General features: G+C 42.8%; 1 protein-coding gene and 1 long non-coding RNA gene across 2 annotated transcripts in view; one reads left to right on the forward strand and one right to left on the reverse strand.

Annotated features, from left to right (window-relative positions):
• LOC109029941 (uncharacterized) overlaps positions 1-15774 on the forward strand; it is an 89868-nt gene that overhangs the window by 15510 nt on the left and 58584 nt on the right. The gene's annotated exons all lie outside the window — the stretch shown is intronic.
• Positions 7009-11335, reverse strand: LOC140224157 (uncharacterized). The gene is made up of 3 exons (XR_011899410.1): positions 10891-11335; positions 8687-9104; positions 7009-7850 (listed from the first exon to the last, which is right to left on the reverse strand). It is a non-coding gene; the product is annotated as an uncharacterized lncRNA (long non-coding RNA).

Genomic DNA, 15774 nt, shown 5'->3' on the forward strand with positions numbered 1-15774 from the left:
AGTTTGACAGGAGTTTCTGAGACGGCGTTGATGACTGCTGAAGAAGTTGTGCACTTGAGCTTCAGATATTTTGCGGTTCTTGTGGTGATCATGGAGCGTTGAGCGCCCATATCTATGATACCACGAATGATTTTGGTTCGCCCCGAAGGAGCTTCTATTTGCGCCAAAAAAGTGGCTAGGAGGACTTCAGATTTGCGAGTTTGGTCTTTGCCATGATCTGAAGACATCATTACCTTTGGTGTAGGCTGAGGTTTTTCTGAAGTTGTGGATTGCGTGCAAGTCGTTGTGTGGTGCCTCTTGGAGCAAACCCGGCAAGAGTGTTGTGAAATACACTTTTCTGTAGGATGAGGTCTTAAGCAATTTTGGCAGAGATTATTTTTGTTTATGAATTCTCTACGCTCTTGTGGAGTTTTTTGCAAGTATAGCTCGCAATAGGGCAGAAAATGAAACTGCTTACACAGGATGCATGCCCGTTTTGGTTGGAGGGCTTCATTCCTATTGTCACTTGTTTGTGACGGTGATGAGCCTCTTGAATGAAGGGCCCTTTGCGGCCTTGAAGGCTCATTGGTAGCTATGAGCGCATGAGTTCGTTTTGATTGAGCTGACCCGGACGAGTTTGATTCGTCAACTTGAAGGCATTCCTTTTCCAGGAATTGAACTAGCTCCTCAAGTTCTGGGTATTTTGTATCAGCGCCTCTGAAGTCGTCGAAACGCCTTCTGAAATATTTATTCATTTTTTGGACGATGACGGCGGTCAAAAGGGATGAATAATCCTTTAGATGCTGCTCGAGGCCTTCGAGGGCCTGCGTATGCTCTCGAAATTTTGTTAGGAGTTGTGGGATTTGCTCCACTTTTGTCAGTTCTGGGAGCTCAAGCAAGCCCCAAAAGTGATGGTAAATATGCCTTCTTTCGCATTGGTACCTTTGACACAACAAATCCCAGGCCACAGTGTAATTGGCTTCTGTGATTGCGAGTCCTTTCACTAGATCTAGAGCCTCCCCGCTTAGAGCGGTCAAGAGATATTGGAATTTTTGAACGGCTGCAAGATCCGTGGTTTCGTGAATGGAGACAGTGAAAAGACTATGGAATGAACGCCAGTCCTCGAGTTTGCCTGAGAATTTTGGCAGAACCAGCTTTGGTAGCTGAACGCGTTTTGAAGTTTGCATTGAGAGTTCGGATAAAACGGAACTGTTCAGACTTTCAATTGGCCTGGGTTTGTGAGAGAGATATGACCTTTCAGTTCGATAAAGTAACTCACAAAATTCAAGTTCACTAGATTCTGTTTCAATTTGAGAAGCTTCCGGTAGGGTTGAATTTGTTGCGGAGATCTCCTCTTGAATCTCATCAAATTTAGCCTTGTGCGAGGATAAATGCCCAGCGAAGTTCTCAAACTGGTAGAAATTACTATCAGTAAGCTCCGTTTCGAAAACCTTCAGAATCGAATTCACTTTCTGAAATATTGTGGCTCGTCTCGCTGCGAGCTTATTTGCTTTCTGTATGTTTGAAGGGGCATTTGGAATGACGGGGGTTTCCCTTGTATTGTCGTCGCTGAAGCTTTGTTGGCGATTTCTTCGTGTTTTCACCATATTGCCGATGGAATAACGATGACCAAACTTAGCAAAAGTCGACTGTTTTATTGATTGAGAAAAATACTTTATTTATTTTGTTTGAAAGATTTGTAAGAGAATGAAAGAAAAAATGGAAAGTAACACCTTAGTGCCAGTGTCACAATCTCACCGGATGCACAGTGAATCCGGCCCGAGGGACCATTTAATGTTAGAGAACCTAGAAAAGTGGGATAGGAAAGAGAAGAAGAAAAGAAGTCATCCCGAGGATAGTCTCGCAGGCAGCCACCTTAAAGGCAGGGCAACAAGAATAACTTAGGAAGAGAAAGAAGAAGAAATGTAGAGTGAGAAAGAGTTGTTGAGAGAAGTTAAAGGAATGTGAAGAAGAGAGAGGAGAGAGAGAACGAAGGGGCGTGAGAATGAGGATCGCCCTTGAAGATAGAGTTCTTAGCGCCGTAAGGCCTAGCGCCGAAGCAGGGTGCCGAAAGAACCTGGCAACCCTGAAGAGGAAGTTTCTTGGCGCCGAAAAGCGTAACGCCGAATCAGGGTGCCGAAAGAACCTGGCAACCCTGGAGAAGAGGTTTCTTGGCGCCGAAAAGCGTAGCGCCGAAAGAGTGAGAGATGAAGTGCCGAATGGAACTGGCAACTCCAAATACTTACTTGATACTCACTTTGTTTAAAGAAGTTGATTGTTGAGATGCTGGATCAGAGAGTATGGAAGGTTAGAGGCCCGACTCAATGCTAGGTAATTGAAACAGAAGCGCTCGCAGCGCGCTCGCTGGCGACGTACGCAACTACTATTTTCTATTGTTTTCCAGTGACTAGCGGCGGGTATGTTGCTGCCGGGCCACCTCCACGTAGGCAATATTTTATACATCGTCCGTCCGCAACTCTCGCTTAGCCAATCAGCGCAGTGGTATGGGATTCCGCTCGCCGCGCACTCTCGCGCCAACGTACGCAACTGCTTGCTCACGGCTCCAACTTCTGTTTCAATTCTTCCCTATCCAGTCGGGCCTCTAACCTTCCATACTCTCTGTGCTGGATCCTGCTCTTGACTTGTCTTTGGAAGGCTGGACAGCTTGCTTGACTTGATTGGCTTGTGCAAAATGATTAGCGAACCGGGCACTGCCCAGGTGAATCGAGACGCTGCCCCGTTGACGGGGTGGCCGAGCACGGATCGTTGCCAAAGGGTTCCATCCGAGCCCCTGACCCGGAAATCCCGGCAATATGAGAGAGACGTCCATAAATTATGTGTTTACTACGTCAAAGGGGCAAAGGTTTCGGTTTGTGCCCTTTAAGCGGCCTTTGAATGGACCGCAACGGCAGGTCTGCGGGGAGCGCGCTCTAGCGGCGAAAATAGTAAGCGCGGATCGCAAGTGTGCTCGCCGCGCAGTCGCCCGGGTTGTAAGGAGGCGGACAAGCTGATCCTTAACAGTTACTACTGTTAGTTTGGATACATTTTCCGCTCTCTACCAGCTGAAATTTTGTATTTTGGTCTCAATTTTTCAGCGTTGCATGCGAGGGCGCCTTGAATAGTCGACAGCTGAATTGTTCCGAAGAACCTTCATTCCACCGTCGTAAGGTCGCGTCAGAACTCGCGAAAATCACCGCTTCAAGCCGGGGAACCTTGTATTTCCCGCCGGAAATTGGCAACCATGTTTTAGTGGGAGAAAAATTTTATCTTGATTGAAGTCCCGATGCTGAGTCCCTTGTTCCTCGTGTCGACCGAATTCTAGTTGTCACACCACACCTTTAAATATCTCACTTTGGTAAAAAAGGGTTTTTTGTGCATTACCATGAGCCTCGTATTACGTTGATTCTTATGATACCAATGGCTCATGTCAAAAGAGGAGACAGCAGAAGGTTGAGCCACGTATTATCCGCCTCGATTTAGGTCTTTTGCAGTTCTACATTTAAGGGGGTAAATTTGACATCAACTTCAAGCTGGGTAACACCTGTTTGTCACAGTTTTTCAATTCGTCCCTGACCCTTTCATCTCACCCAGAACTTCGACTGAAAGTGACAAGCGTATAGAGGACAATCTGTTCAAGAAACCGAAGGCTGAAGTTGAAACTCGCGTATCGCCAGCTTGATGTAGTGGTAATGCTACCTGTGGAGAGGTGCGTTGTGTTAAATTTTTTAAGACGTAATTTTTAGTCACACAGAGGTCAGTCCAGAGGTAAACAGCCCGAATATTTTGAAAAACAAAAAGACTCAAAATCAAGCAGCTCATGGAGTTCTTAAAAATTTAAAAAAGTTTATTAAAGTTAAAAAATTGAATGAACGAATTGTCGAAAAAACGCTGCTGCATTTTCAATACAGTTTCAGGGAACGTCTTTAAAGTCCATCTGAAGATCCTTTTTTCCGGTAAAATTGAATGGTTTCAAGCATTTCTGTGTCCCACTAAGATGGTTCACTAAGTTATGTGAGTTTAAACAACAACAAAAAAAAAAAATTAAAAAAAGAAGTTATATTTTAGTCTAAAATCACATTTTTAACCCTCTTATATAGATATATCTTAGCCATTTTTGGTAGATGTACAGCACTGCATTAAAAACCTCATTCTGAATACTATCATTTCCTAATTTTTGCACATATTTCTCGTTGTATAAACCAATCAGTACAAATGATCAGTGAAAAAATCTCTATCAAGACCCTCCTAACTTCACATCGCGCTATCGTTTGACTTTACGGTCCTTTCGGTGCACTAAAATGGTCCTCGGTTTGGCTGAAACGGGCCGAAATCCGCTCTCGTCATGTCGATGAACGGGAACGAGGTTGTATAATAGCGACAAGCAATCTGCTTGATTCATTGACGATGGTCAAGTGTGAACCTGGTCGCTTGTTTTTTCACGAACCGGTCTCTTGTGCATATTTCGTGCTTGTTTCAAACGGTGTCTTCGTGTAATCATTATATGACCAAAGGATTCTGAAATCAAGGAAAATTGACGTTGGCGTTGACGCTATTGGCAAATTTTTAAATAAAGCGATACACCTACAGTGCTGTTCTGAAAGTACCGTCCCCTAAAAATCACGTTAGGTGACGTCATCTGCCGCGGCTATCTTCCATTTTCTTTATATGCTCAGATGGAGATGATATAGTTTGGATGCCACACAAGTTGGCAACATCTTTACTCTATCTGAATCTACTATAAACGATCGAACCTTAGTGGAGTAAAGCTTCCTTCGATATAAATCGATACATGTACTTACAAACATGCCGTTTCAATGGTCGAAGCCCAGGACTCCTACGGTTGTGAGAATAGTATTTGGAGCCGCTCATAAAAATACGTAACGTTCCGAGGAGGATGAAGACTGAGCCTGCGTCACGAGTGCGTCCAGTCTGCGCTACGTAACTCTAGTAGGCGCGTAACGCCACTTTACGAAAAATCCAAGATGAAAAATCAACGCGAGGAAGTAGTCATTCATCCAATATTTGCCTTTAACGGGGGGGGGGTTTAGGGGGGGGGTTTAGGGGGGGTTTAGGGGGGGTTTAGGGGGGGGGGGGTTATTGCACTGAACGTTACGTTTTTTATGAAAATGGGCCTCCTGGCCTGCTCCGTCCTTCGATCGAACGAAATCAGCGGCAGTCTTGAGAGATCTGCGCAAAACTACAAGTACATACAGGGTTATTCAAAAGTCAAGCACCACTGGCCACGAGGGGGGGGGGGGGGTGGCAATTTGAAATTTTTGAGTTGCCCCCTGCCCCTTCCCCCGAGGAGATCAAAAACTGGAAAGTACCTAAATAAGTTTCCCCCCTCGATATGTGGAAAAACGTCTTAAACCGCAAGTCGATATCATAATTAGGACTAAAGTTATGGCAAGTGGTGCGAGACTTTTGAATAACCCTGTATGTATAGAAACGTCGCGGAGGCTCTTGTCAAGCCGCATTAGCGCACGTCGCACAATGGGAACGAGACAATACGAGAGGTCGCACGAAATTCGGAAATTTTCAAAGCTTATATCGAGAATATGAAACTGAGAAGTCTGAGAGTTGTTCCATTAGATTTTTCGTGAAATTTCCTTTTCGAAACACCCTTTGATATTGCATTATTGTGACGGAAGAAGCATCAAAATTTTCAGTTTTAGTCCGAAAATTCATGTCCGACCTCTCCGATCAACTTGATCCTCTGTGCGTCGGCAAGTTATACTCTCGCCATAATCCCAGTTTGGAAGTGAGGATTTCTTGTTCGACGAGCTCACAATCAGATCCAATTGATAAAACTCTGACTTGCCTGGAGGAAAGATGAGTGATGTCAATAATCGGAGGTCTTTTGCCCTGAACTGTTCATGTTTCATTATTGGAATGTGTATAAGTAAGCCTCGACTGCCACCATTTTAACTAAAAAATGACACGTATCTCCCCATTAAGGAATTCTCCTTTCGACCACTCAACCTTTTCTCAATGAATGTCGTGTAGGATGTCTGATAAATCTGTTTGATGGTGAATTACTCAACTCGTAATTTAACAATAAAAAAGAGGATGATTAACTGTTGCAACCTAGAAAAATTTCATAAAATACGTGAAGATAGGGGGAAGGCTGCATTACGCAATGCTAGAATGGGCTGGGCACGTAGCGCCAATTTTTTTCAAATCTAATTGTAAGATTAAAATGAAATTCGTGGTGGTAAACAGGACCGGATGAAGGGGGTGGCCACACGGGCCGCGGCCCATGGCGGCAAATCTATAGGGGGCGGCAAATTTTGCAATTTTTTTAAATATAGGTATAAAATAAATTCGGATTAAGAAAAAAAATATAAACGAGAAAAGGCGACAAAATCTCTATTTTTCTGAGAGTATAGTAATTTCTACTTTTGTCGTCTTTCAAAGATATAAGTTTTAAGTCGATTCGAGCTATTAATTGGTCGAGTTAAGAGAAACACGCAATTTGGCCTGGAACGGCGCGACTTACCTAGAGAGAAATGATAACGAGGACTTGGGATGAAAAGGAGAAGCCCTCGGCGCGGCGATCGGCATGCAACACATATTAGCGCCTACAAGACTGCACGAATACTTCACGCATTGCATCAAACAGATGGCGGTCATTGCGGACAGCGTGAAACGGATAGCGCCTACAAGAATGCATGAATACCTCACGCATTGCGGCAAACACAGTGCGATCAGCGTGAGACGCATAGCGCCTACAAGACTGCGTGAATACTTCACGCATTGCGTTAAACACAGTGCGGTCTGCGAGGCGCGGCGGCGGAAGTTAAAATCATTAATCCACATTTATGTTTGTTCTTTCATAATTTTTTCGTTCATTTCTTATGAATGAAAGGCCTTGTCCACACAGAGATAGGTTCACGAAACTTAGCTTTCGCGCAAAGTTCCGTGAACTTTTGCTAGTAGTGTTGACAGGGCTTTCGCAAAAAATGTGTTCCACACGAGTAAACGCGGCTTATGCACCCCTCCCCCGCTGGCACTTTCATTTTGAGCGGCCCATGGGCGGCAAGTAGGTAAATCCGGCCCTGGTGGTAAATTGTCATCTACGTAAAATCAACCACAAAATGCTTCTTGGAGGACAGGGGCCGAGCTGCGAGCTGTGTAATTTTTTTAAGCAGGGGATGTGACCTGTCACGGGAGTGCATTCAACTGAATTTGAGCTGAATTCGAACTGAGTGCTTTTTGCTGTTGGCTCATTAATATTTTAACACATTCTGTCAGGAACCTCTGAAGTCATACCTAGTTTCTATTTATTGTCCTTAAAAATTAAAGGATAGCACACTGGCACTTAAATCCTCTAGACTTTCAAATTTTCAATGATTGTTGCCGAGTGGAATATGTTGCTGCAATTTCACGTTAGTTCCGTAAAAATATGTCCCTTCTTCTGAGATCCGAACCCTTGTCTTCAGTAGGGTTAGACTCACTGACCACTAACCTGGCAAACTTGGCCAGCGATCTGAACTAATATTCAATAATTACTCATCATATGATTTTTTCTTGTGAGTGACGTAGCTTACGATGTTCACCCTCGTCGTCTACAAACAACCTGGGCCGATTGAGGAAATTCGATAGAATCTCTTGAAATACTTGGCGGTGTCATAATCTTCCCAACCGTATCCTTTTTGCCCCTTCCGAATGTAGTGGAGCACGTCTCCCGAGCAGTTTTTGCTTGCGTACAGTGAACAGCACTCCACGTTTGCAATGAACGATTGGGATTTCTGTATTGTAGCTCCGCCCCCGCCGGTGCATACATTATTGCACTTGCTCGTAACAGCTACGTTGCAAGGTTTTCCTTGATAGAGTTTCTTAGGGAACAGAGCCACCGATCCATCAGGAACCTGTGAAACGCAGCTGATAGAATTTTGTTTTTGAAGTATGAATCGGAGCAGAGCACTAACTTACTAAGTTGCACTGCATTCCTGAACAATATAGTCTCTAATTTGTTCTTACTTACGGTGTTTCTGAATTTCTTGAGTTACAAGCTTTTTTTCCTCTCGAAAATGTGCAACCTTTCCCTTGCATTCACGGAAAAAACAACTTAGTGCTAAGCCCTAACGCTTAAGGTAAAGTAGCGCAAACTACAGGCAGTAGGGCAGCTTCGAGGGCTGGACACTAAAGCTGTGGGGCTCAGCGCTACTGCCTGTAGTTGGCGAAATTTTACCTAGAGCAATGAGGATCAGCGCTAAGCTGCTCAAGTGCTCATTCCGTGTTTATACACCATTTATGAGTCCACCCTAAATTTTTCTCTGCAGAAATTTTCAGTTTTTTTCATTTTTTTTTTTATTTTGATTAATGAACACATAGCATGAGAAGATACTGAGAATACTGTATAAAAATTGTAATTTTCGTGGTTTTGAAAATTGGATTTTCCATGGGAAAACAGTGTTATTTTATCTAAAAATCTCAAATTTCAACCTGTGTCACTTGAGTCGTTTGAGCACCGGGTAATAATTGTTTTAAATTTTTTTTCCTTGTGCGAGGCTTCTAATGTATCCACACATCAACTTTAAAGACCAGGACCTCCTTCGAATTCGAAAATTTAAAAAATAAGGAACACCCTAACCGACCTCCTTAATGAGCACGTTCGTGCCCTTTCTTTTGGTGCTATAATGCATATCATCGGACACTGATAACGGAATTATAAAAGTGACAAGTATAATAAAAAATTCTTTACTCCAGTCTCTTGTTTGCAGTCTCCGATCGCTTTCCACTCAATAGCTGGTGTGTCAGTCAAATTGTCAATGCCTCGGCCATCGGATTCAAACATCTTGAATGCACTTCTGTATGAGACAGGTGCTCCTGAGCAATCCGCAGTGGTGTAGAATTTCATGCATGTTCCTTTGGTTGACTGCAGTGACTTAACATTGCCAATTAGCTGCTTGCAGACAGGTGTACACCCCGGGAAAAAAACATTACATTTAATGTTACCGGTGAAATTTGTACCCGAATATATAATCACGTCGGGCGCCTTGTGTCGAGGCTTTTGGACCTCAAAAGCCGCTGGGTGGAATGCGAGAAAAATTAAGGAAATCGCTGTCGGTACTAGGAGCGAAACCAACTTGTACCCTCCAAAAAGGGTCCACATCAGGAACCTGTCAAAAATTAAATAATTTTAAAATTGGTCTGTCGCACATATAAAACACACCAGATAGGGTGTACTGAGAAAAAGTGCGAACAGCACATAAAGCGCGTTTAGCCAAAATAAAAAAAAAAAATAAAAAAAACGTAAAATCTACTTTTGAGTTGCATTTACAGATTAAGTGCAGTAAATAAACATCGAGGTGCCGGACACATTTTGCTGAAATACGGGTTTCTTTTTCAATCTTTGACAGAGGACGTTTCGATTATACCTGCGGCCATGTTTCAGCCAATCCAAAAGGCCATTTCAGCTATTTATTCCAAAAATTCTTATTCATTAACCCTTAATTGGACATATTCCTGCCAAACCGAATCGGAACAGGTGGGAAAGAAGGGGTGTGTTCGATAGTCGAAGGCCGTAAGAATGAATAGGAACTATAAGGCGCCAGTGACGTCAGCTGCGACGAAGCCGCCACCACGTCCGTATTAACTCATGATCCCTGTGTACAACGCTCTTGTCACATGCCCGCAGCTCATGATTACTGCATACAGTTGGCGCTTATTTCCATTCGGGGAATGTAAAATCTCGCTTTTCCATTTCTTCACGGGGAATCACGCCCACTTTTACATTGTTTCTTACGGAGCTTTCCAAAGCACAGCCCATCTTTCCATTCGTCTACGGCTCCGTTCAACAGAAATACGTCCAATTAAAGCAATAAGTATGTTAACGCAAAAATTGACCGCTCAATTTGACTTATAAAATGTTATATTTTATTTTTAAATATTTTCTGGTTTATCTCACGGTTTGCAAAATAGATTTTTTGGTAAGAAACAGCTGAAACGTAGCACCTCTGCTGAGTATTTTTGTTGATCAATAAGCTTAATATACCACAAAATCAGGATTTTGTAACCGGTGCAACTGGCTCATTGTCATATCTTGTAATTTCCCGCGACGACGGTCTGAGGGCTGATTGTTAAAATTGGCAGAAAAAGCGATAGACAAAGAAGACAATAATGAAACAGAGGGATCCTATTGGTGGAAGAGGGTGGTTGCAATGGACAAGGGAGGTAGGCAATAGACTAACTACCGGCAACCCATGAGAGACCCTTTAGTTAATCTATCATTTTCTCCCTTAGTCTATAGGAACCACCCATTTCAACCAAAAATTGGATCGCTCTGCACTCCTTATGCGTTCTTTATCCATCGTTTTGTTTAATGATCTCAACAATCAACCCGCAGCAGAAAGAATATTTCGTATGGCTGAGCATGAGGTTTATATGTATACAAGCACTTAATCTGAAATACACAAAAGATACTTCAAACCGAGTAGAATTACTTTAAAGGTAATGTAACATTGATCATCAAGAAAATTCTAAAGTCAATCAGAAAATTTTAAAGTTATCCTCTTATTTCAAAACTTGCCTATTTTGCATTAATCATGCATATTCAAAATTAGTTTTGGTTCCCAAAAATTATGTTTTCCCGTGGAGATATGTAAGATAATCAAAGTATAATAATTAAACAATCTTGTAAGCTATTTTCAATTTTTCACGAGCTCTTATGGTGTCAATAATCAAAAGAGATAATTTATTCATAATTTAAAATGATTTAAATGATACACAAGGAATATTGATAGCAGATAACCAGTCCCTTAGGTCAGGTTTTCTCACACATATATTTCTCCTCGCAATTTAGGCGATCCACGACTGAGAAAAAAATTTAAATGACTGGGGATGTCGGCACTTTAAAAAATACACATTATAGATCTGTAGATGCTTAAAAAATTGCTTTATACTTACAAGTTTTTACTGACGGCTTTTTATCGCTTAATGCTATTGAGATCTCTGTTCTGAGGGATAATCGTTTAAAAATAACACTAGAAAAACTAGTTTGGCGATTGTCACAATAACTAACGTTTTGAAACTTTTCTCCTCCTCGCAAAAAAGGACAAATGATAACAAGAGAGAGTGCTGGAGATTAGAATTTCAGAGATTGTTTCTACCTGTTGTATTAAAATGTTAACATTTCATGACTGAGCACGATGAAAAATCTCAGAGGTGCATGTACTCGTGTAAGTAAATTTACTCATTACTTAGTCCATACGGCTTAAATTATTTTGTGAAAACATGCAGCTGAATACACAAGGTCATGTAGCATTTTCCCAAAGTTTTCGCTTTTACTGTGTGCCAACGACTCGTGAACGGTACTTTGCAAATTAATAAATCAACCAATGAGCCAGTGTCGCACGTAGTCGCGTGGTAATTTCTACATTTTCCTGTTGTCTTTTTATTGCTGGATTATGAATGATGACCCGTTGCACAATGATTCATTATCATCGCGGCTCCATGATGTAGCCTTAAATAACACCAAAAACGGATTTAGTGCGATTTATTGCCCTTAATGCCAAATGGATATCATTTAACCGTGGATGGAATTGAGGAGAGGCTGAAAGGCCCCCCAAAAATGTACTTAATCTCCCCTAGAAAACGTGAGGAATTTTTTGTGAAAAAGCTTGTGATTTTGTTGTCATATTTTAAAATGTATTTTGATGAATTAATACCAAAAAAATAGCTCTAAATTTCTCTTGAGGTGTCTTAACGTCTAAAATGTTCCCGCCGGAGTCATACCTCAGGAGCTTTAAGAGTCCCTCCCATGGTGAAGTGCTTTTCCATACCCCTCGAAAAAGATCCTCAGAACCACCTTCGCCGCAGACGTGGCATATTTTCTCATCCGTTCTTTAATAATTTTGAAATAGCGAGAAAATTCAAAGCTAGAGAGTGGAGGCTGGAAATGAACCCAAGAAACGGTCGAATTCGTCGTTTTCTAAGCGAGAGAACGTAATCCCGTTCCAAGATTACAAAATTGATTTACTAGACACTAACTAATATTAGAATTACTTTACTAAGGAGAGGCCGAAAGGCTCTAGCCTCCCAAAAATGTATTTGATCCCCCCTAGAACACTTAAGGAATTTTATGTGGAAATAATGCTTGTGACATTTCTGTCATATTTTAAAATTACTTTAAGAAATTCCAATTTCACGAGGAGTATATCTATGCAATGTTGGTCTGACATTTTGCCAATTCTTCGTATTAATAGATGATAAAATCACTATAGAGCTACGGAACCTTAGGCGCGTCTGGACGCGGCGTCCTGGACGCGGCGTCCTGGACGCCGGCGGAAAATGCTGCTACCGAGTCGAGGGCGAGAAGACGCTCACATTTTAGAGCACGGCACCTTAGGAGCGGAATCCGTGGATTTTTTCCGCTCTGTCCGCCGTCAATTTCTCGAATTTTCGTTGATCGGACAGTATGCTCTGCTCCGCGAAAATGGCTATACGCGCTTTTTTTTAGGAGGGTGTGGATTCGATCGACAAAAATCGACCGAAAAATAAAAACGTGAATCGATCGACACCAATCGATGGACAAATTACTTAAAAACGGGTGTCGATTCGATCGACAAAAAATGTGGATCGATAGACGAGAAATGATTGACAATTAAAAGGAAAACCGGTATCTAGTCAATCGACACGAATCGATCGAAAAACCAATACGTGAACCAATCGACGTAATTCGATCGATTCACAACTTGGTCGATCGATTCACGGGTTTGTCGATCAACTCACAGGTTTGTCGATCGACTCATAGGTTTGTCGATCGATTCGCAGGTTTGTCGATCGACTCACAGGTTTGTCGATCTATCCACGGCTTTTGTCGATTGAGTCACGGGTGGGTCGGTCGATCCACGCCTCTTGTCGATCGATTCACGGCTTTTGTCGATCAATGGGCCTGTTGCATGCAAGAGATACAGCCATGCGAATAGACTTTTTAGAGGTTAAATGGCACGAAAATTACGATGGTCACATTGAAAAAGTCAGAAATACACTCCTTACTGCGCAATTTGCGTTGATAGGAACGCGCTTTTTCAAATTTCCCGCGTCTGAGGGCAGTTTTCTAACGGAAACAATTAACGGCAACTCGCGGCTATTTCCGGTCAACTAAAACTGACAACATAACCTAAAAATCGGAGCTCATGATATCGTGAAATGAAATATAGAAGGATTGTGTTGGATATTTAAAAATTGATCGATTTGGTTACCGCATAAAGCGTATATGGACCACTATAAGAGATCACGTTGGGTTTGTAAACAAACTGAAGGAAAAAATAATAACAACAACAACAACGACTCGGCATCTTCCGGAAATCACTGAGCCCGCCGTTTGCTCGTTTCCGGTGATTAGAAAACTGCCCCCAGACGCGGGAAATTTGAAAAAGCGCGTTCCTAACAATGCAAATTGCGCAGTAAGGAGTGTATTTCAGACTTTTTTAATGTGACCATCGTAATTTTCGTGTCATTTACCTCCATACAGTCTATTCGCGCGGCTGTATCTCTTGCATGCAACAGGCCCATTCACGGCCTTTGTGATCGATTCGTGGGTTTGTCGAACTAAACACATTCAAAAATCGGTAGGAAAGGCAGCGGACTGAGCGGAATTTCTCGGCGTCTTCCTCCTCGATCGGCGTTTTCCGCAGCGTCTCTTCGCCGCTAAGGTGCCGTCCCCGCGCAAAAATCATTAGACAGATTTATCGGCGTCCAGACGCGCCTAAGGTTCCGTACCTTGAAATTGTCAGTCAGACACGTCCAACTACTCCCTAGCATAAATAGATTTGCACCTGGAAATTTCGAAACGTTGAAATGCAGTTATACGTTATCTGTGCTGGGAAATGCGTTGCTGCGAAGCACGCCGAAAATTTTGCTTAGCCTCATGGCGTCAACACTAGGGATCAACCCTCACATCGTTCCCAAAGTTCAGGGTACCGGAGACCCGACCTTTGGACATTGACCAAGTGCCTCAGTGGCTCTCCGGCGGCCGGCCCCAGAACTTTCGGGCACGGAGCCAAAAGCGAGGGACTCGGTCCAAGCTCCAAGCTCGGGCTCTTATGCAGATGAGGAGCGGCGAGTGGACAACCTTGAGTCATTAATCTTTGGGGGAGAGTAAAAACAAACGGTCCAGGATGAGACGCCGGGTCGCCGCGGCGGCGTCATTGTCCGGCCCGTTTCACTTTCTTTCGATCGGAATTCCTTTGTCAGCTGAGCGGTGGCTTTTTTAAAACCAGTCATAGCATCGCCGCGCCGATACGCTGCTGCCAAGCGGCGCCTCCCGTAACCATGCATGGACCCCCTTGGTCATGCGTCACGAGACGCAACGAATGCCATTGACGAATGACGTACGAGTGACCTTGGGTTCCTTTCGACAATTATCTACAGAGACAAATAAAGGTCCTCCATTATCCACGTTGGTGAGTGGAACATTGCACCATGTTCACGCCGATAATAGTAATGAAATCGGATAATAGTAATGAAATTAGAAGATTTGATAATAGTAATGAAATTAGAAGATTAAAAAGACGAAAACCAGAGAGAGGAGTTGGCCACTCCTCGATTAGACTTGTATTTTTAATTCCTCTATGTACCTATAAGTTTTCTATCTGTAACAATGAGATTTATACTCATTTATATGTGTTAATGTGATTATTAGGGACAGGGAGGGCTATTTAGTGGTAGTTTGCTACTTTTACTCACCTTAGTTACCTTCTCATTCAAGAAGTAAGAAACTTCTCTGTTGTTTCCTGTATACTGATTTACCTTATTGTAAAGACATTGTATATAATTCCTTTGGAAGTTTACAAAATAAACATTTTTAAAAAAAAAAAAAAAAAAAAAAAAAAAAAAAAAAAAAAAAAAAAAAAAAATGTTCACGCCAACCATGCAGAGACAAGATATCCTCCACTATCTTGCCAACGGTGGAAGCTTCTACTTTCGGGACTTCAACATTCAACTGTTGGCTTACTTACTGGATTGATGGTTAACAACGTGTTGGCAGTTTTGTTTCGCAAACAACCCAAAGTTTGGAAAACTTGTTTGACTCATGACGTCACCCGAAGCTCATCATCCCAAATAGGTAGGTCAACAGCCGAAAAAAGAGTGATGACTGTTGCTCCCTTATAATTTGTCCATAAGGAAGTGTTGAATCCCCGAAAGTAAAGCTTCCACTTGTCGCCGAGAGACCAAAGGAGGATCTCTTTTCTCTGACGTCAACATGGTAGCAACTTGCTACCAACATGTCGCCAACTTTGTCTGAACATTATCCTCTGCTGGTGCCACGTTGGTACCATTTTGGCAATAGTCACGCTGACCAAGTTGGTTCAATGCTGGTAACAAAATAAACCCGCCACGGAAGCTGGATCTCAAATTAACAAGACAGTCACCTTACTCATTTTCCACTTATTGATACCGTGTTGATACCATGTTGATACCACACTGGCGTTAACATGTTATCATGTTTCACTCATCAGCATAGTTGCTGTAAAATACTGATGACGTATTCGTCCATGTTGTATTGTACCCTGTTACTTCTTGCGACGGCATCTGCCGGCTTTAGTGGTCAGTGGTCAGTGCCTCTTGGTGCCCTGAAGGTCTAGCTCCTCACCAGACCGGGGACTCCGGGGAGCACCGCGAGATCGCGACGGCGCGGCGCGGCGCGACGTGACGTCGCGGTGCCGCGATGGCTGGCTGGATCCGATAGATGAATGGTAGGCGCTGGTTCTAGAGTGCCTATATTAAGAGAGTATGGCCACTGGGTCCCATGGAGAGGCTTAGGACCCAAAAATGGCGGTGCTTTGT

This window comes from Bemisia tabaci, chromosome 3 (assembly GCF_918797505.1).
Source record: "Bemisia tabaci chromosome 3, PGI_BMITA_v3".
Lineage (NCBI taxonomy): Eukaryota > Metazoa > Arthropoda > Insecta > Hemiptera > Aleyrodidae > Bemisia > Bemisia tabaci.